At 44.5% G+C, this 21323-nt stretch overlaps 1 long non-coding RNA gene across 5 annotated transcripts in view; it reads right to left on the bottom strand.

The window, feature by feature from the left end:
• LOC132459552 (uncharacterized) overlaps positions 1-21323 on the bottom strand; it is a 62529-nt gene that overhangs the window by 16570 nt on the left and 24636 nt on the right. For all 5 annotated transcript variants that reach the window (XR_009526258.1, XR_009526260.1, XR_009526262.1 and 2 more), the window contains exon 2: positions 12982-13059. This is a non-coding gene — a long non-coding RNA (uncharacterized LOC132459552). The remainder of the gene's footprint in view (positions 1-12981; positions 13060-21323) is intronic.

Below are 21323 nucleotides of genomic sequence, written 5' to 3'. Positions count from 1 at the left end.
ACAAACATGAATTTATCGTTGAATTTAAAATCAATAATGTATAACTTAAGTTTTGCAGTGGCACATAAATACGACAAGCAAACTTGTTTGCGGCACAAGTTGAACAGATATTTGCCCAGACATTTGTGTGTGGGCGTGGAGCAGTAGAGAGAACTCTGTCAGGATGCACAGCGTTCTCTTTTTAGTTTAGTTTTAAGAAACTACTTCGATATAATGAACACAAACTGGGACTAGGCTCGACCGTAGCCCTCGCATTAGGTCTGTCAGTGTGTGGAGGCCTGGTGTGAAATCTTCATTGACCCTTGGCTGTCGGGGCCCATCCCCAGGATCAGAGAACTGACCTCTGCCAGAATGAAACAGACCACTGGTCTCAGGGTCATTTCGAGACATCTGGACACACACACACACACACACACACACACACACACACACACACACACACACACACACACACACACACACACACACACACACACACACACACACACACACACACACACACACACACCAGTTGAGTCAAATAGTGTGCAGTGTGTGTATGTGTGTGTACGTGCGTGACGTGTTATTGGTAGGCTTGTATCTTTAATTTCAGCACATAAACAGACACACACACACACACACACACACACGCAAGCCTGCACACACACTCGCACAGATGCAGATGCCCCCACAAACACACACACACACCACTATCAAGCTAAAACAGATCCAAGATACGTCCATTTCGGCCGATCCTTCCCAGGAGAGGCAGAAGAGGTGGCAGTGATTGAGCTTAATAAGTTTGTCCATCACCCAGACCAGCACACAACAACTGATTTACAGTTATTAAGACTGCAGCTGGCATCCACAGATATCTTGATGACACTTTGGTGAGTTGGGTCCCACTGAGTCTGTCCTGTGATGATGTTGTTTTTGATGAATGTTATTACATACTATTGATCCACAGGCCAGTACACAACAAATGTGGAACGAGCGATTCTTGTAAATACGATGCAGCGGTGAATTTATCAAGAAAAATCTCAAATATTTTCTCGGTTCCTTTTGCGCTGAGCGATTAAAAAACCTGAAAACATTTTCACAAACAGAGAGTTGCATGCAGGAACGCAATCAAATCAAAGCTCCTTGTAGAAGAAAGATGGATATTGTTTACTCTTGCGGAACAGTGGTGGCCCTTTGCACATGTGAGCCAGGGGCAACTTAGAGGAAAATGTGGTGATATTGTGTAGCGGAGTGAATGAGCAAACAGTTCTTCGCCTGGGCTCATAGGAGATTGCCTGCCCAGACGGTAACAGGCACCAAGCAACAACTAGGGAGGAACGTCTTATAGCTTACCTAGGGAAACAAAGAGCATCCAGGAATCAACCCATCCAGTTTCTAAACGCCCCACAATATCCTCCATAACCGATAGCACCTAGGGCTCCACTTGCCTCTGTTATAGCGGGGCTACTTGAGACGCAGTAGGAGTCCGCAGCAGGCCAAAACCACATAAGGTGGGGCGCTGGCTGTGACGGCTCCTTTCAGGGTCCTTAAGCCAACACCAAGGTGAACGAAGTTGAAGAAAAGCTTGCTGACCTCTAGGGCGAGGTTTTCAGAGCAGGTGTGTGTGATGTCACCATTCTTTTGTCACTTCCCTTTGCGTTTCCATGCCCCCCCCCCCCCCCCCCCTCCTAGGGATAATCCCTAGAGGGCCCTTCACCGTGCAGAGAGCTGTGTGCGGTTGAGGGTCGTTCTTTAGTCACGTTGGATGCTGCAGTGATGCCTTGTTTTTCCCATGGAGCTTGGATGTGAGCCCCCCGAACGTTGCCTCGGGGTCTCCCTCGTCTATCTGCCCTACCACTGTAGACGGCTGATCCCATCCCTCGGTGCCACCAGCTCTCAAAACAAAGGTGCCACCCTGGGAACTCCCCAAGGCACCAGACGACTGCCTCTGAAGTCAGAGCAAAGGCACCCCGTTGGGTTGGCACGAGACGGCTTTGAGTTAGTTTTTGACTCCTGACACACGTACGACACAACGGATGACGGCGAATGACATTGACGGAGCCACAGGAGAGACATGCATACACCGCTCAGGATGTACGTCTGAGCAGGTGCATGCGTAAAGGCGCGCTACATATTGGAGTAAACGGATGGGATGGTCCATTCTAGATTCATGTTGATCGGAGTCACACTGTGGAAACGCTGTCCCTCGACTCCCTCAAGAGGAAGGGGGAGAGCCAGACACGGAAGCAAACAGGACTCTTTTAAATGTAGATACTCGACTCTATGTCGGTCGCGATGTTTGAATTTGACCTAATTGCTATGGGTGGCCCAGCAGTTACCCTGGTTCCTACTAGTGTTGGGTTCGAAGCAGACTGTCTGTGTTTTGAACTCTTTCTCGTTGTTTTCCCACAGTGAATAAAATCGAAATGATAAAGACTTTCCCTGCAAACTGCATAATAATTGGTTGTTATGAAACAGCCTGATGACAACAGGTACATCTTACATTGTATTCCCAATGTATTACACACTTTGGCGTGTGCGTGAACACCGAGCCATTAAACCCCAATCATTAGTCATATTTCAGCCCTCGTTGACTTCCATATTACATTTTTCTGAATGGCTGCTCCTTTGTAGATCATTTGAATCTGATAATATCACCTGCAGTCATTTGCTGTGAAAGATATTCACCCGCTGTTCCTCCTCATATGCCAGCTTTTATTTTGTTGTTTTCATTTTGGAATCAAGTGGACAAGGCAATGCATTGGCCTTACTGAATCTGTACCAGTGTGTACGGACCCCATGGAGTCTTGGTTATCAGGCGAGGGAGTGGTCACCGACGTATGTCGACCAATCAGAAGGCTTGACCTTGACGACTGCAATCCCGAAACACAAAACAAACCGAAACATACAAAAAATAATAGTCTTGACTCCAACAAGAAATGCTTAATACAAGAAGTTTACATAAGAAACAGCACATTACTGAGATAGTACTGACAGGGTAGCCTTGTGAGACCATCCAGATATTGAACTTGGGCCTTGATGCCTTCTCTTTCGTCCTTGCCGAAGCTGGTTTAAGATAAGCAAAACACATTCTCCTCTGTGAAAAGCCTTTTTTTTTTACATTTCGGTTAATCTTTCAACATTGCCATCCCGTCTATTTCAGATAAACAAATGTTGATTGCTCTGAAGGTTGCTAGACTTTCCTTGGGCGTCTGCATTGTTTTTTTAATCCGGCACACTGAAGTGCTCCTATGCCGTCATTGGCTGAAACTCCCTCCCCCGAGTGCTGATTGGACCTTTCGTTTTTTAATCTGATCTCCTTCAACGGGATCGAGGCCGGCCTGATCTTCAGAGAGAAACAGAACGGGAACTTTTGAGATCAGGATGGTCTCAAACGGCTACCGACAGGGTGGATAAGGGACTGATAAGGGACATGGTAATTCACACTGCCCAGACCGGTCTCTAAATCTACATGACAATTTCACTGTATCACAGCTAGAGACAAATAGGGTCTGATAGAAATGGGTGGTCCCGAGTGTGTGTGTGTGTGTGTGTGTGTGTGTGTGTGTGTGTGTGTGTGTGTGTGTGTGTGTGTGTGTGTGTGTGTGTGTGTGTGTGTGTGTGTGTGTGTGTGTGTGTGTGTGTGTGTGAGACAATTTAATGAAAATCTATTGATTCTCTTTCCTTGTCACGGCAGCTACAGGAAGGAAGTACCACAGACACTCTTCCTAAAAGTGTCTTCCTATTCTCTCACCCTGTGTAGTGTTACCGTGACGGTTGGAAGATGGGGGGGAGGGGGGGGTTGGCAGGGATAAAGATTGGTGTTAGCTATGATGCTATTAGCGATACCAACAAACAAAGAATGGAGGACAAAGAAAGAACAAGTACAAAGGCAGTTCTCCCTTGGCCGAGCTCCACTGACTCAGAGAGAGCGGGCTGAAGAAAGACAGAGGCCTCTAAATCTGTGAACCACGGCTTTTCCATTTCAATTCACTCATTCATTCCCCCACCTGCAAACCTCCCTGGGCTGAAGGAAGCTCCTGGGATGCTTACATACTCTGTACAAATCATGCTGTGCCTCTACTCTTGGTAGTTTGTCCTTGAGGCATTGCATACTGCACTCTCTTCTACCCCTTGCAGAGCTGTATGCTCACAGAGCCAAGAGGCAGGGGAGTGTATGAGCCAATCAAATGCCTGGGAGTCATAGGAGGAATATCCTAGGAATGGACACCTAATTGATGCTATAGCTTCATGCACAGTAAACACATTGACCAAAAGGTGGATGGTGAGTCACAGACACACCCCTCTAACCCCAAGCTTCTACCATGGGTGGTCTCTGCAGGGGGCCAGGCAGGGAGGGGGGAGGGTCTAGGGGGGGTGCACGTCATCGGGAACAGCGGAGTGAGTCAGCGCTGTGGGGAAATGGAATCTAACGGATTCAGATGAGATAATCCCTGCCTGGAAGACCTCACGGACGGGTTTAGAACAAAGCAGCTTTGGCCAGGGCTGGAAAGGGACAAAAACATTTGCCCTGGCATTTCGGCCCCAACCAACCCACCACAATCTGTCACACACTCACCAAGGCGCACGCAGAGCCCTGGGTGGGGGGGGTACTATGGTTCTGCCGGAGCCAGGGGCGGCCTGATGTACGTCACTGGCCTTTATAGCAAACTGTGGAGTGCGTTGTGCATGATGGCTGGTTTAAGCAGCCTCACCTGGCCCAAGTCTGACTGATTGGTCTCTGGGGCTGGGTGAGGCTGCTTAAACCAGCCAACATCCACATGCGCACTCCACACACACACACCTATCTAGAATGACTTCGACAAGGAGGAGCAAGGTGAAGAAATTCTGCTTCTAAGTCTTTTAGAAAGAATAAGCAATATAGTGTATCCAGATAAAAATTCCAAAAACAGAAATGAAAGTTACATCAGGGCTTTATTTACACGGTAAATAAAACATGCATTGGTAAAAATGCATATTTTTTGGCAGAAATTTCTTCATGCCTCCCTTCCGTTTAGTGTTATCTATTTAATCTCTATTTTAAGCAGATGTGCTGTTTAATGAAGGCACTGAGGCCAAAGTGGGAGGGGATTAAAGATGTGATTGGGTCAGCCCAGTCACAACCTGTTTTATGGGCCAGTCGGACAAACACAAGGTAGCAACAAATTGCTGGTCACGCTCCCCACCAGCTTCTGTGCCTCTTTAAACGATAAGTGTTCTTCATTCCGCATCGCTGCCGGCGATCTTCACATCGATAAGCCGAATGTGAATCCTCTTCGAAGGGCGTGTCAAGTTTGCGCTTGGGTGGCTCTCGCGTACCACCTCTCCTCAGCAACAATCGTGTTTCTCGAAGGCACGAAGTGATTGTCAAGTGAGCAGAAAGTGAAAAATAAAGCCGTCTCCTTAGTCGGGCCGTAAACAGATGAATACCTCTGGAAACAGAGAGGCACGGTAAAAGACGCATGAACCCCCGTCTCCGAGTTTGATGAGGGCTGATGCATCACACACACACACACACACACACACACACACACACACACACACACACACACACACACACACACACACACACACACACACACACACACACACACACACACACACACACACACACACACACACACTCAAGTAATTTACAGGAAATCAATAGGAGCACCATGGCCGCCTTGCGTTTTAGGTCTTACGGAGCACAGATTAGGCAGAACCTTGGACTGGCCTTCAGGTTTGTTTTGAATGCCATCACGCTGGGCTCTGCTAAGGGAGTTGCGGACGTCTCAAGCTGAAACGCTCATGTGGCTGTATCTCAAAGTACGCATCAAGGGGCAGCAACGTAACATTCTGGGAACATAAGTCTCTCAGCTTGGCGTTCCTGCTTGGGGGGGCTAGAGGGGCGTACCTATGCAGCGCTGAATAGGACATTTCTGGATGTGATTGACATTTAATGACGTTTAGTAGTCCATTTATTTGCCACAATAATAATTAAATAACTTGGATATACAAGGGCTAATGCGCTGGGGGAAATAACGTTGCCGTGGCTACATGAGTTATGTGTATTATTCACCCACTTCACCAACTGTAGAATTATAGCTTGAGAACGGCCAGAATATAGACATATATTTTACTTATTAGCTCATATCGATTTGTGTCATTGGTCAAAGTCTTATTCACATTGTAATTATATGTTGTTTGACACGTTTCTGTTCATTATCTACCTCACAACGCAGTTGATTAGCCATGTTTAGGTGTGTTTGTGTGTGTAAAAATTAACAATATCATTTGGTATCCAAGGTCTATTACATGACATTTGTAGGCGCATGTCATTGAGGCGTAGGTCAGGATCACTACAGCAGAGTGCCTCTGCAGAGACATCGGGGCAGGTCAAACCCAAGTATCTTTCACTCTCATCTCGGGTGAACAGGGAACAATGGTGTCACCAGGAGTACGTTTTATGTTGCCAATAATGCATTTAGTTCCTCTAAACTTAGTCCTTGAAGCCGAAGCTGCCTTTTAGCGTTTATCAGAGAAAAATGAATGAACGTTTGAGTGAAACATACAAAACGCTCCTCAAACACAATCTTCAAAGGAATAGCTTTGGCTCTCTGTTGATTAGAGGCAGTTTGGGAATGAAAGCCTTTTGAAAGTCGGTGTGTGGGCGCAGACACATTTTAAATTCTTTGTGTTGTTTGGATAACCGTGCCAGTGCTCGGCGGATGGCACTGTGCAGGCATCATACGGCACGCAGCCGTATGCATACAGCACACTCTGGAACCTCTATGTTATGTAAGTGTACAGTACGTACTGCTGTAAAGATGGACTTAGATTCCCTGTGCAAATGCTAATGGCCCGGTTTCCATGGACTCACGTATGCACACAAGCTTTGAAGTGAGATTCAAAAGGAAAGGCTTCTTCTCATAAACCATTACCTCAGTGGAGTGCCTAACGATCCCAAAAACATGGAGCTTTCTGACTGCTTTGCCTCTCCCATAGGAGTGAACGTTCCTCTGGCTCGGGCTTGGAGCGACCCTTGACCACCCAGACCCACCCAACCACCACCTCACACCAACCTAGCCTCAACCCACCTCCTCTCCTGAGAACACCTTATCTCAGGCCAGGTCCCGCCAATTAACATTCCAGCTCTGCTTCTAGCACCCCAAGAATAGACTTTTCAACGGTTCCACTGCTTCACACACACACACAGGCAGATGCACAGGAACTCGCACCAAATAGACACACATATATATATATATATATATATATAGCCATGACTATATATATACATTGATTTATAAGTAATACTCAGCTTTGAAGCAAATCAGGCATGAAGGTTACTCTTATCTGAAGATGTCATGGGTTCACCCTGAAACTTGTCAATACATGAAGCAGAATCTTCGGATGGTGTTGGTTCAAGTGTTTTTTATCCAATCCTGATTCCAGCGTTGTCTGCTGACCAGAAGCCCTGTTCACACTGTTTTCAGTAGTTTCACTGAACTGTGCATACTTGGAGCAAGTTTATTTCAGAGGGATTTTCACACTACTTGAGTCATTCAATTTCCGGGCACTTTATACCCCACTACATCCCACCACATCCCAGTCTTCATCCCGTATTCCACTACATTTATCATGCACCTGCAAATCCCATTATTCTTGCTAGAATGAATACCATGTTGTATTTCATTCCAACAATACATTTAGACAATCCATACACAAACAGTTTCGTACTTCCTATTAGGCAAAGCAAAACGGGAAGGAGTTGAATCTAGAAGCGGGGTTTGGGATTGTCAAAGCAACGTCCTCAACAATAACAATCACTCTACACTGGAAAAATGCAAGTTCATTGATCAATGATTGATTAATGGAACATTGAATAAAATACAACACAAAAATAGATTTGGTGTTCTTCCACGGAACGATTTTAATTTTCAACATTAGGAGAGAACGCAAATGATGGTCTAGTTAGATGGTCCCTCTCCAACCCTACTGTTACAACACAGTCTCTCTCTCTCTCTCTCTCCCTCTCTCTCTCCCTCTCTCTCTCCCTCTCTCTCTCCCTCTCTCTCTCTCTCCCTCTCTCTCTCTCTCCTTTAAAGTACACACCTAGCAGAGCCAGAATCTCATCACACCAGAAACCTCTCAATTAATTTGCATTGAAATGAGGTTCAAAGGTTCAAAGGTGTGTGTGCGTGTGTGCGTGCGTGCGTGCTTACATTTGCATGTATGCGTGTCGTGTATGTTTAGGGGCAGGTAAGTTGAGTATAAGGAAGGTTTGCCCAGACTACAGCACAATACGACCAGACTACTGCACAAACACGCCACGTTTTAGCAAACCATCGAGGCCCAGTGTTCATCAGCACTTTCCAGACACCAGGGACCAGTGGTGGTGGCCGGGGAAAAGCAGGGCGTGAGGCGTGAAGGACAAGCCTGCCATGCAAGCAGCACAGGAGATTCCCCGGGATCAGTCATGCGTGCCACTCGCTCACCATGGCCACCGTCGCTTGACATGCAACAACAGCGTCACGGCAAAGTGACGCTGTTGTGTTCCAGCACAGAGCCTCGCAAAAAACACCAATAACATCATCGTAAAGTGGTAGAAACCTATGCAGGTTTCAGACCCAACAAAACTCTTATCCATATGTGGCTATGAAACTGTGAACTCTGTCTCAATGTGAACTATCTTAGTACTGATTTTTGTTCCCTATAAGTTAAGCAGCAGCAGTAGCCTGAACCGCCAGGCATTTAGTTAAAGAAATATCATCTTCAATTTTGTTGTAGATGACAAATTTCCATGGGACGGTTTTGCTGTGTGAAATTGATTGTCCCATGTTTAATCCTTACAATCTTATCAGGTTTACATACACACACGCTCGCACGCAAGCAGGCACGAAGGCAGTCAGTCAGTCAGTCACGCCTGCACACACACACACACACAATCTACATGTAGATGACTGTCTGGAAATAGAAGGGATGAGAGAACTCAAATGTTGACCTGAACCTAATCTGCAATTCAAATGTTAAATTCCCTGCTAATGCCAGGTAAATACTGCCGAGAAAAATAATCTCTTCACGGTGATTGAGTGTGTGTGCGAGGCGTGTGTGAGAGAAAGACCGAGAGAATGAGGGAGAAAGAAAATGCAGCGTCGTCACAGGTAAAAAGAGCCCTACCATAACCGTTGTTACAGCAGCACTAGTTACAGTGGGAAGACGTTTGAAGCAGGATGTGGGGTATGTGACAGATAAAAGGTAGTGATGGTTCCGGGGGCGGCATTTAGTCTATGCTTTCCATGAATGACAACGTGGGCTCCAGCCACACCTCCATCTCAAGCATGACTTCACACGTCCTCAACATAGCCAAACATGCAATCATGGGACGAAGTAGAGAAAAGATATGCTTCCTTCACTCAAATTGCATGTTATGGTGCGAGTTTGTACTTGTATCAAGGGGGATATGTGGACAAGAAGCATTTGAATACATTTGAATACACCATGGACTCGTACATTAGTTTGAAAGGACTGGAAACTCCAGTGTGGTCGTGGAGGCAACTGGGAACGCGGCAAAAGCAAGGTCTGCTGGACTGTGTTGGTGACGCAACGCCAAGCCAAGCCATAAAATAAGTTCCTCTCTACTCGCTCTCCATTAACATATTCAAGTCTTATTCCCTGGGCCTATTAATATGCCCCCATCTGCCTTAAATGATACACAGTGGCCCTGGGCTCCTTCTGACATCTTATGAATCAAAATGAGTTATAAACAACACTTAAACACTTCCTTGGGCCCAGGGAGTGGAAGGCAGGAAATCGTTTCATAGACTACATGGTCGGAATGTGTCGGGGGACTAACGATTCTCTTGTGAAATTATTTGTATTCATCATGCAACAAAGGCGCCAACATCCAAATTATGGACTGGCGTATCATCACTTTACACTTAAAGTGTGATTAACATATGTTTATTGTGCTCGATAAATAGGTGAGGGTGCTCGTAGATTACTGGGCTGTTGGCCAGTGGCTATTTCAAAATAAACAAAACAAGGTTGGATTGCAATGGCGATAGGAGGGGGGAAAGACTAGAGTGCAGGCGTATGCAAGTACAAGAGGAATGGAATTAAAGAATGCATTAGCATGAGAGTCGCCCTTGCGGTTCACAGCTATAGTTCGGTTGATTTGGCCTTAACAATCGGCTCATTTGTTACAATGAGGCACTTTCCCACTGGTTCAGTTTGTGTTCACACTGCGACACGTACGGAGGACCAAGATGCCACATTTGGTTACAAAAATTTGGTCAGGAGTCGTGTAAGTTGTCCATCAAACTAACACGGAAACCTGTCGCTCTCAAACTACCAAAATGGAGACGCTTCAAATTCATGAGCGACAAGGATGTCAAGATGTTAACGATTCGCTTGATGTTATAATAATGTATTTGCACACAATGAACATTCAGTTTCTTCGCGAATCAAGACATCACAATAGCATCAACCAATGGGTTGATAAAGTCAGCACGACTGTGGTGATGCAGCAGTGCTGCCTGATGCACTGTATGTTGGATTGTTTCCAGTAGTTGGTTCCGATCACGTTCTCACCTTAAGCCCACTGAATCTCATCTATCTTGGAATAGGCCCAAACCCCCCGTTTTCAAGCAGATCAAAGTGCAGAATTTGGTCTTGTGCATTTTTGATAGAGGCTCCTGTCTTCAGGTTTTTAGGATTACATTAGTATTCATTGTTAGGAATTGACTGACTCTGTCAATGTCGGCCATGTTGCTCCAAATAAAAGCGTTGATTGACAAGAAGTGTGTGCCGTGCACGATCGATGTCATCTAGTTTGGATTAATGAGATATCCGAGGGCTTCTCTCCCCGAATGCAGAAACACTGCTGAGGCCTAGTCAGATCATATTTGAAGTACCATAAAATGATGTACACGACATGTGTCAGCAGCTTGCAGAGAACCTAATCTTCCCTGGACATACTATATTATATAACCTCCTCCACTATTAACAATTGTTACCCATAGTGAGGCCCCTGAGAGGTTATTAAAACCAAGGCACATTCTCCTTGATTTGTGAAGCCTCTGTATGTATACATTAGACCCAAGCCCTAAGCAGGTTACCAACCGGGAAAGAAGTGCTGCATAGCAACGAGTAGCAGATTGGACATTGTTTGTACCACAGGACATGAGAAATATGTGTTAACAACAGTTTTAAATTGTTGGGGTATTCTAATCGTCCTGCTGCCCACCAGTCTACCTTTAAAGGCGGGATGCTGGTTCACGAGAGGCAAATGGGAACATGTGGGAGTACAGATATTGTCAGATTATCTGTACCTTCTCTGAGAACGCCAATCTCATGGGAACACGTCCCCTCACGTAAGTGGCAATGAGGTCCGCGGGGTTTAGCTCTATAAACGCTGCTGGATTTGTCGATTTATTGAGACTGAGTTATTGCAAGTTACAAAAGGATTGTTGCTTTGGTAAAAAGTTAATCAGCAGCTTAATCCATTTGAAATTACCGGAAAGAAAATCATGGGTTTATCTCTGATTGTTAAACATTCTAATCCAGATATCTGAATCATCGGTTACGAAGATCGGGCTGTTTGTTTCTTCCCATTAGCTAGTGCCATCGTAATAACTGATATCAGTCTGAGTCCCCCCCGTCCCCCGTCCCCTATACGCGAGTCAGCCTGATAATATCAAACCTCGATGGGGGGGCGGCAAAATCCCGTGTCTTGAGACCTCCCACACTATACGATAAACAGTGCCGTCTTCAGCCCTGATCACCAATGCGTTGCCTTAATTTAAGCATTGATTATGCCATCAGGCCAGTGTGCTATCAATAATGTTGATTATCATTCCACTTTAATGGTTAGGGCCCTCCAGTTGAAAAGTTCTGGGGTTCAAACCCCATTGATTGCACTGTACCTTAATAGAAATCCTGTAAATCCCTTTGGATAAAAGGGTCTGCTTGATAACTAACTAGTAGTGAAGATTAAATCGAAAGATTGAAGTAGCTTCCATCTTTCAGACACAGAATGTTGGAGCCATTATTATATGTTTTCCAGTTAATCCAGTTATTAAATTCAGTAGGGAACACAAGCCACAGGGCAGGACAGGGAATTTCTCAAACGCATTTTTTTGAGTAAAACAAATCAAGCCATGTCTGACTTCAGATCTTTTAGAAGTAACGTTTGTTTCTTTATTGTTTTTCAGGGTCTGTTAGCCAGTTCTTAAATCTCTCACCAAAAAGAGCTAGACTTATAACTTATCCAGGGACAGCATATTACTGCCTGGCTCAGATGGGCAGATATATTTCTGCCGACGTGCTTGCCTACAAGAAAAAGACAAGCCAAGGCTTAGTGCCATCTCAGGGCTTGAGTTGCCACAAGCCCTAGTGCCATCTCAACGCATAAGAGAATGAAATGAGAAAGAAAGACAATAAAAGGAGAAACAAATCCAATCCCTCCTCCCCTTTTGCCAAGATCACCAAATGTCCAGTTGACAGGCCAGAAATAAGATTAACCTCCACAGCACAGAAGAACAACATAGTGACACGGTGTTCCAGTAAATCAGGAGCTTATAAAGGAGCCGCCTTGTTCAAGACACCCAAGAATGTGTTGTCAGTAAACTGCTTCTCACAACCTGGTTCAGCTTTAGGTTGCTTCTCCTTGGTAACCAACCACCATAACAAAACCCTTAAGAAGTCAGCTATAATGCAATAATAGGCCGACTTTTCTTCATCGGAAAAGCAGTCCATGCTGAAAAGGGCCACGATATAGACAGATTAGAATATTACAAAATAGATGACCTACAAGCTTAAATAAGGCAAACATGGATATTTTTTATTATTAGCAATATTTTACTATTTATCACTGAGTACTAGTGCAGACAGTTCTTTACATAATAAACTCGTTTTTGAGTACCTCAGTGCTGTGCTAAATGCTCAAATTAGGCAAAGGCCAATAGCTAGCTGGAGTCTAATAATATAATCATGACTTGTTTGGAAGTGTTTAAACCTCACCTTTGGTTGGAGGTAAAGACCCATACAAACGTCAAGCCAGGTTGACATCAGACAAGAGACACAGCCCAGAGCCTTCACCTAAAATACAGGAAGAAATACATTTTAGACTTCACTGTCGTTGGGATAGATGGCACGTTTACCTTTATATAAGGTTCTGCTGGCATTATTGAGGCATTCAATAACGCAGGTGTCAAGTCACAGTGGTGTCTCACTCAAAACTAATCATACCGTACACCCACAACAAAAAAACACTTTCAACCAACTGTCAAAACTTTGACGGCAATACCATAAAGTGAATATCATTTTAAATGATTAAACCGATAGATGCTATCTTCTTTTACTGGGATATTGGATCGTTCATCACATAAATAAATTCTTACTCAATTGAGTAACAGCAGGATGAAGGATCCCAGCATTAGCTAAAGGTTGAATACTGGTGTGGGAGGGAGAGATCGACATCAATGTTTAAACACACAATGAGTCATGCCAGCCAGCCAGCCAACCAGCCAGATAATTCGATTGGGCTCTATTGTTGTTCTTTGATAGATTTAAAATTAGAGTACAGTCTTTTGACAACATGAAGAAAAATGAAATATTTGGAAAATATGCCTAGCAATGTCCTCTTCCATCGTACTTATCTCCCTCTTCTTTATATTTCTCTATTCTTTCTTGCAGTATATTGATAATTAAATTGGTTTATTCTCTAACTAATTAGGCCTGAGCTCCATTCTTCGTTTTGATAGCACGTTCATTGGCAAAAGATTTTTTGTGTTGCCTGGTAGTGGAAAAAAAAGCAATTACTTTGCTACATTTGTCTACGAGACCTAAAAATGAAGACTGACAAAAGTGTTTTCCTTTTTGGTGGCACCGTTCACTGGAACTGGTTCTTTATGTAACAGCAAGTTTCAATCACCCTACTTATAATAATAAATTTGTGTTAGAAATAAGATAAATAAGTTCACGCTAAAACTCTTTCCCCCACAGCCCATACGGAGGGATTAGCGAGACTCAGGCAGCAGAGGAAAATGGATCCAAGGATAGCAGAGCTGGTGGGCAGTGATTGCTTGTCTTTGCACCCGTGCATGGTGCCCTTTAGGACTGCTATTGCCAGGCACAACACTGGGCATCAGAGCCCAACATCAGATGAAACAAGAGAAAGCAATAGTATTGGATAGTTTATTTCTCCTCTTATAAAATGTTTAATTTGTTTGTGTGATTTGTGAAGTATATTAAATTATTAGTTGTGTATGTGAAAAATTTGTCTGGGAACGATCACTTTTGGCAGAATTTTAAGTTGGAGCAGAAAAACACACAAGCGGCAAATAACATTTGTAGCTGCGTGTGCTATATAAACAAGGCTAGGACAAAGAACAGTTACTGGCACAGTCAATTCGAGTCATGAACATAGGTGAACATACAAATCCCAAAGGAAACAAAAGTTTGACAAAATTAAGAAATAAACTGCATCTGTGGCCCATGCCGCAGAGTTGGAACTATGACAAAAAACAGGCGGGAGTGTAGATGATTAAAAAGATTCCTGAAAGGAGGGGAAAGGTGTTGTCCCCTGGTGAGCATGCACTCTGACGTTGTGTCGGAAAATTGTTACACGCAACTACAAGTCATTTTTATGAGCCTTATAGTGGGCGATATATCAAATGCGCCACTCACCAGGGTGTTATGCTCTAAGTGTCTGAGGGGCTAAGTAGAAACGTTCACAAACTGGTTGGCACACGTGACCACTTTTGTTGAGCCCTGGTAGCCAACCAGCTTGTAGCTCCTCTAACTTCTTACATATTTGGTATTCGTTCCGGTAGCGGGTCATCTCAATATTATGTTAGGCAAGTACCAGTGACACAAATCGGATTCGAGCAGCCAACAGTAGCCAGTGCAGGGTGCGTAGGAGTGGTTGACTGTGGGTGAACGTGGGAAGGTCGAAGACCAGTCGGGCTGCCGTGTTCCAGATGAGCTGCTGAGGACAAACCAGCCAGAAGGGAGTCGAATGTGAATGTGAGAGAACGACATAACCCAGTGACTTGGTGTAGAGAGAGACGAGGACGGGCCAAGGACAGAACCCTGAGGGACTCCAGTGGTTTCCAGGTTACCCTGTGAGAGCGATCGGTGAGCTAGGATGTGAGTCCAAAGCCGGAGATTCCCAGTTCTCGGAGGAAGGAGAGGAGGATCTGGGGTTTAGCTGTGTCAAAGGCCTCTGAAAGATCCAGCAGGATCACAGCGGGGAAGTGGGAGGCCGTGCTAGTAGTGAGAAGTATCTCTGTGATGGCAAGGGGCCCAGTCTTAGTGGAGCGGCCTGCCTTAAGAACCCTCCAGGGTGAGGGGCCAAGGACCATGCCCAAATACATGTGCATAAAATATACAAATAACTAGAGAGGTAGACAGACATTGAGGAATATCCCCCGATATTCAATATTGCCTATTAAGGTAAGGTCCAACTGAGCACATCAATCAATGTAGAAAGGGGAGTGGGGGAGGGGCATATGTGTATGATAGCTGGTCTATTGGGTTACTTTATGGGAACATAGGAAGAGGGGCAAGGCAGTCAGTGTATGTGTGATAAAATCAAACCCAACCATATGTTAACTTCCCATACAGCAGGGGTTACCACTGAAGTATTTTCTGATAAATCTTCTAGCTCAGTGTGCAGCCCTCAATAATCTTAACAACACATCACACAGGTTGTTCCAAAGCCTTCTGCCTGCTGGGCCCTGTCTTGACTGGGATATTAGTGACCTTAGTGAGGTCATTGCTCTCCCCGAGTTTGAGCAAAAGTAAAAAAAGATACACCCGGGGTGATATTTTCTGAACCTGTATGTACTCTGCAACCTGTGATTCACAGGTCTACCGTTTATATCATTGTAGCTGCTAATGCTGCTAATGTCATATTATGCTAACGGCATCCGATGCTAAGCCTAGGCCGCGAGTTCCTCGGCAGAGAGTGAATTAGGGAGGTAATGTGAGTTTGATTTGCCCATGGCTGCTCCAGAAAGGTCTGGTTTATATATCAAGGACCAGGACTGTGCACCCACAAAGAGCAGAGCCAGGTTGACAAGGAGAATGATGCTTATAATAATATGGCCTTGGTTTACGCTCAACCTTAATCGGATGAATGAGTTCAAACTAGATATGAACACCAAAACATCCAACTACACCAACCAGTTATTCTGTCAACGTGTGTCATCTACCATCATCACGGCAAAGAGTTCTTAAGATCTATCCTTTGTAATGTGATTATTGTCAAGTGTAGATGTAAAAACTTGAAATAAATGATTGAAGTCATAACTACTAGGTAATGAGCATCATTCAGTGTTGCATCCTTGACACCTGGGCCTTTACAATTATGACTCCTAAATACTTTTACATATGAGGTGTTAACTGTATTTTATGTCTCAAGCACAATTATTCCTCTAGCCAGCTATATGATTGTTTATTTGTTTGTGTGGTTTTGCGCTTGAAAGAAGATGAAAAAAGAAGGATAAAAAACCTTGTCAAATGCAGATCCCATCTAGTAAACCTGAATAAGTCTGTCTTTTGCTCTTTGATCGTTCAAGGAGAATAATTTATTTATTAGATGACATATAAAAAAGTATTTGGCGTCTTGTATGTGTGAAAGCGTGAACAAACAGTCAAACATCTTTCCACAAAGAAGAGATATTAACATTTAGGGCATTTAATAGACGCTTTTATCCAAAGCGACTTACATACACGCATCCACACATTCACACACCGACGGCGGAGTCAACCATGCAGGGCGCAGCAAGAACGTGGGGAGCAGTTAGGGTTGCTTGGGGATTGAACTAGCAACCTAGTCAACCCACTCTACCTCCTAACAGAGGCATCTTCAAAAAGAGATGAACTCAGGTACCACGCTGGTAATTAACAATGAGCATTAATTGTGCCATTTAGAGAATCGTTTAGAAAAAAAATTGTACAATGAAGCATTTTGTGCAGGCAATTTTGCTAAGTGACTAACAGTTTCTAGTTTGTTAATATGAAATAATACATACTGCACAGATTTGATCATGTTGGCTTCTCTACATTGTGTTATATTTTTCATATGAGCCTTCTGCTAATGCGACTAGGATCAGGCTGGACCTTACTGGACTTAACTCACAAGGGAAATGGTCCTAAAATAGGACTGAAGGCTCATTTTTATTATCCCCTTATGCTTGATTTTCTTAGGTTTACCCAAAATGCCACTCTGAACAAGAAAGTCGGATTGGGGAAGTGTTGAATTGCAAGACTGTTGGATGAAGGAATGAGGAGAACAAGCGGTCTAAAGTTGTCAGCAGTCTTCGTGCAGAAAAAATAAGTTTGGAGCGGTCAGAACAACAAAATCACGTAATTGCGGAAAAATGGGCCAAACGCATTGTACCAGCCAGGCTGCTGCTGTGTGTTCCCTTTGCTTCGTCTCTCTTTCTCTCTCTAGGTCCACCTGGGTAGCTCCAGCTGGCATTAATCACGGCATCTGGGCGGGCCTATAACACAGAGTGGAGGAAAGCGCATGGGGTTGATGGCTTCTGTTGACCCAGAGCTATTGGTTTTCGTTATGTTATATTGTTCAGGGAAGGAGGTCCGGAGTCCTGTTATCGCAGCTTTATTCCTCAGTTTAGATTTTGGTTTGGTTTTGATAGTTCAGGAGATCCACTGAGTCCTACCGGCCAGTTGATTGGTTGGTTCTCTCTTATGCTTTGTTTACCAGATCTTCCGAATTCAGTATGGTATCATAACATGAGTTTTTCTTTTTTTGTGCCAGACTTGGGCCCAATCCCATTTCTACCCCTTACCCTTCCCCTTACCCCTACCCATTGTTTTGAAGGGGGTAAGGGGAAGGGGTAAGGGGTAGAAATGGGATTGGGCCTAAGGCCCAATACTTACGCCTTCCCCTGACGCCTTCCCCTGACGCCTTCCCCTGACGCCTTCCCCTGACGCCTTCCCCTGACGCCTTCCCCTGACGCCTTCCCCTGACGCCTTCCCCTGACGCCTTCCCCTGACGCCTTCCCCTGACCCCTTCCCCTTACCCCTTCAAAACAAGGGGGAGGGGGAAGGGGAAGGGGTCGAAATGGGATTGGGCCTTAATCGGAAGTGAGCTCTGAAGAGTTAGGCTAGTTGCACAAGGCAATACTTGTGATAGTAATACTTAGCATAAGCAGAAGGCCTTTATTGCTGGAGTCCTTCCTCCAGAGTTGAGAGTTGAAAGGCAACTTTAAAAAGGCTTTTTTTTCAGAATAACTGCAGATTGTGTGTCAGCTATTTTATAAATCTTTTCATGTAGCCTATCCTCTTTTAAGAAACTTGGGTTAAAAAATGTAAGTCCTGAATAGGCATGTATCTATAACCTGAATGTATCTATAACCTGATATATAAATATATTCCTATGAATCTTATTAGACGTATACTTAAATGAAAGGGTGTGTAGCCACGAATGGTGAAAAGGGGCAGAGCTTTTAGTTGTAAAAGATGAATTTGAACGGAAAGAGGTTTTGACCCAGGAGAAACATCATGCAAAGGCTCTATAATGAGCTCGTTCCAGCTATCATAGGGGTGTTATAGCCTCCTATTACACTAATGGGCAGAGGGATGGATCCTACCAGAGAGGAACATGCAAAGAGACACTTTCACTCGATTACTTAGGGTACTGTCTCCCCTAATGGATTATGGATTACACACACAAACTCTCAAACGAACAAACCTAAATGCAGACAAAAACTCAGACAAACACACACACACACAGCGGGCAACAAGGCAAAAAATAGCAGTGCCGTGCCGAGTCTGCTGGTTCCAACAGATGACAACAGATAGAAAAAACGTATATGGTGATTCATTACTGTTATGAAAACAGGAGCTTAATATGCTTTGCTAGTGTGAAAAAAAACGATTCAAATATTTAAATGGCTCTAATCTGCTGTGTAATCATGCATCACACCACATCCCACCGCTACCCCCTACTAAAGTATTCACTCCGGAGCCTTGTCTAAAGTGTAAACAGCAGCCCTCCAGCTCCAACTCTGACAGGCTTCAAAGATTTGTGGCTAAATACTTTATCACAATGCCAGCGGTTGATTGGAATTTGTGTCCGCTCCACTTGCAGCCCAGGGCCTGCAGGCGGCCCCGCGTAGCACAGGACACGTCTATTATTTAAAGCTATGTATATTCTACATCGACTCCTGTGGGGAAAAAGTTAAATAAGCCATTTTGTTTCACTCATCATGCTCCCATCTGTCAAATGCATGCCCACGCACGCACGCGCAAGCAAATAATCATGCAATCGGAGTTAGCACACTTTGAATTCCTCTGCAATAGTAAAAGTGGTTCTGCTGACCTTTGACACCTGTTTAAGCCCCCTGCTGTATATCAGACTCTGGATCTCAGCCAGCGCCACTAAATCCTCGGGCAAAGGCAGGAGCAGTGTGATGGCACATATGGGATCACCATTTAAAGGGACTGGCATTCAAAGTTCTTAAGGCGGAGAGACATTTATAACACGGGCCGTTGAAACGTAAACGAGAGCTGATCCTCAATGAGCAGAATCCCTGCTGTGCACCGGTGTCGTGCATGCTAAAAGGTATTTATAGGATATATGGCTTTAGTTGTCGTTGAATGAGGAGCTGAACAGACACAAATCCTTCCACAGGCAGAACACAAGTTAATATCATTTGGCTTCAGTGGGCTCACAAACAAATATTGGTCTGGGATGCAACACTTGTTTGTTTGTGAGACACGGAATAAATATGTTACAATCACAGCTTCTGTGGTGGTTATTGTTGAAGGCCAGACCAGCTTAATTTTGTCTGACACGGCTCAAGCCGGATACAGACAGAGAGTGAAGCGCGGAGGAATAGAAGCCGTTGAGGAATCATGAAGCGTCCTCGCGGAATCTCAAAGCCCAGCATACAGCACCGTGACGGACTGATAAAAGAGAGGAATTTCAGCCCCATCCAGAGGTCAGTCGGCTGTCCCGGCACCAATCTCTGCACAAAGATAAGATGTGATGGTATATATAATGTTTTCCTGAAGCAACTATTTCAGTTGGATTCACTATCTTTTTGAGAAAATCAAAGCACACATCGATGTTTATTGCAGTCATCTGCCTTCTGTTCTGTTGAGAAGAAAATTGTCGAGTTGTCAAGCTGTTGAACCTGAGCTTGTTTTAGCTTTCGGTCAGCATAATAATAAAATAAATAGCATTGCATAAGTGCTACTGGGCAACATAACAGTAGTTCTATAAGTACCATGACAGCTGTATCCATCGATACAAGGGTAGCAAACTAACAAGTATCTATACTTGACATATGTGGCAACCAGTTTGCTCATTAAACTAAACTAGACAATATGTGTTCCTCTTTTTGGCTGACTTATTGTGCCTGCGGCTTTAGTTTGACTTTGATAGAGTTTAGTTGAAGACATTTGTCAGGTTTTAAGAAACCAAACCCATCCTGGGTCCCAAGGTACAGGCTGTAAATCATAACAGACATATGTTCTCCTGTTTGTAAGCAATAACTAAAGCAAATACATACAGACTTTCTCAGTGTTGAATCTTTAAGGTTTAGACCACCCCTCTTAAACTCCAGTTCAACAGACATTAATAAGCAGAAGAGACGCTCTGCATCGACTGCTTAATTCCTTGGCTGATAATTATAACTTATCGGTAGCCACTGAAAGGTTATTGAGCTTGTCAGCGTCCATTAATTTATTCTGTTTGATAAATTAAGAGGATAAGGGGGCGTGTTCTATCCCCTTACACATGGTACATGGAGGCAAGCCTGTTTTAGAGACATCAGGCAACGCTCTGATCTGTGCACACGCGTGTGTGTGTGTGTGTGTGTGTGTGTGTGTGTGTGTGTGTGTGTGTGTGTGTGTGTGTGTGTGTGTGTGTGTGTGTGTGTGTGTGTGTGTGTGCGCTTGCAAGAAGGCCTGCTGGCTGTTGCCAGGCCCATTAATTGTGGACCTTGGGTGTTAATGTGATATTGTTTGGTTTATTACAGCCTACAGCGTGCCAGGGAAACAAGTACAGAGAGCTGGCACTACACAATGAAGCGGGCGCAACTTAAACTCCCAGCTCTCTCTCCCTCTCTATCATCCTGTCCTCTTCTCGCTGTTTCCTCTGTAACTCTCTCCATCTCTCTGGCTCTCTCTCTTCCTCACCGTTTCTGTCATTCTCTCTCTCTTTCACTGTCATTCACTCTCTGTCTCCGTCATCCTCAGTCATACCCGACCCCTTCCCGCCGCTCTATCGTATTGGTCTCCTTTTCTCTCCGTCACGTCATTCTATCTCTTCATCAATCTTGGTCGTCATTTCGCATTCTCCCTTCCCTCCGTCGTACTCTGCC

Source organism: Gadus macrocephalus, chromosome 6, assembly GCF_031168955.1.
Source record: "Gadus macrocephalus chromosome 6, ASM3116895v1".
Lineage (NCBI taxonomy): Eukaryota > Metazoa > Chordata > Actinopteri > Gadiformes > Gadidae > Gadus > Gadus macrocephalus.
This window is presented reverse-complemented; position numbering and strand designations above follow the sequence as displayed.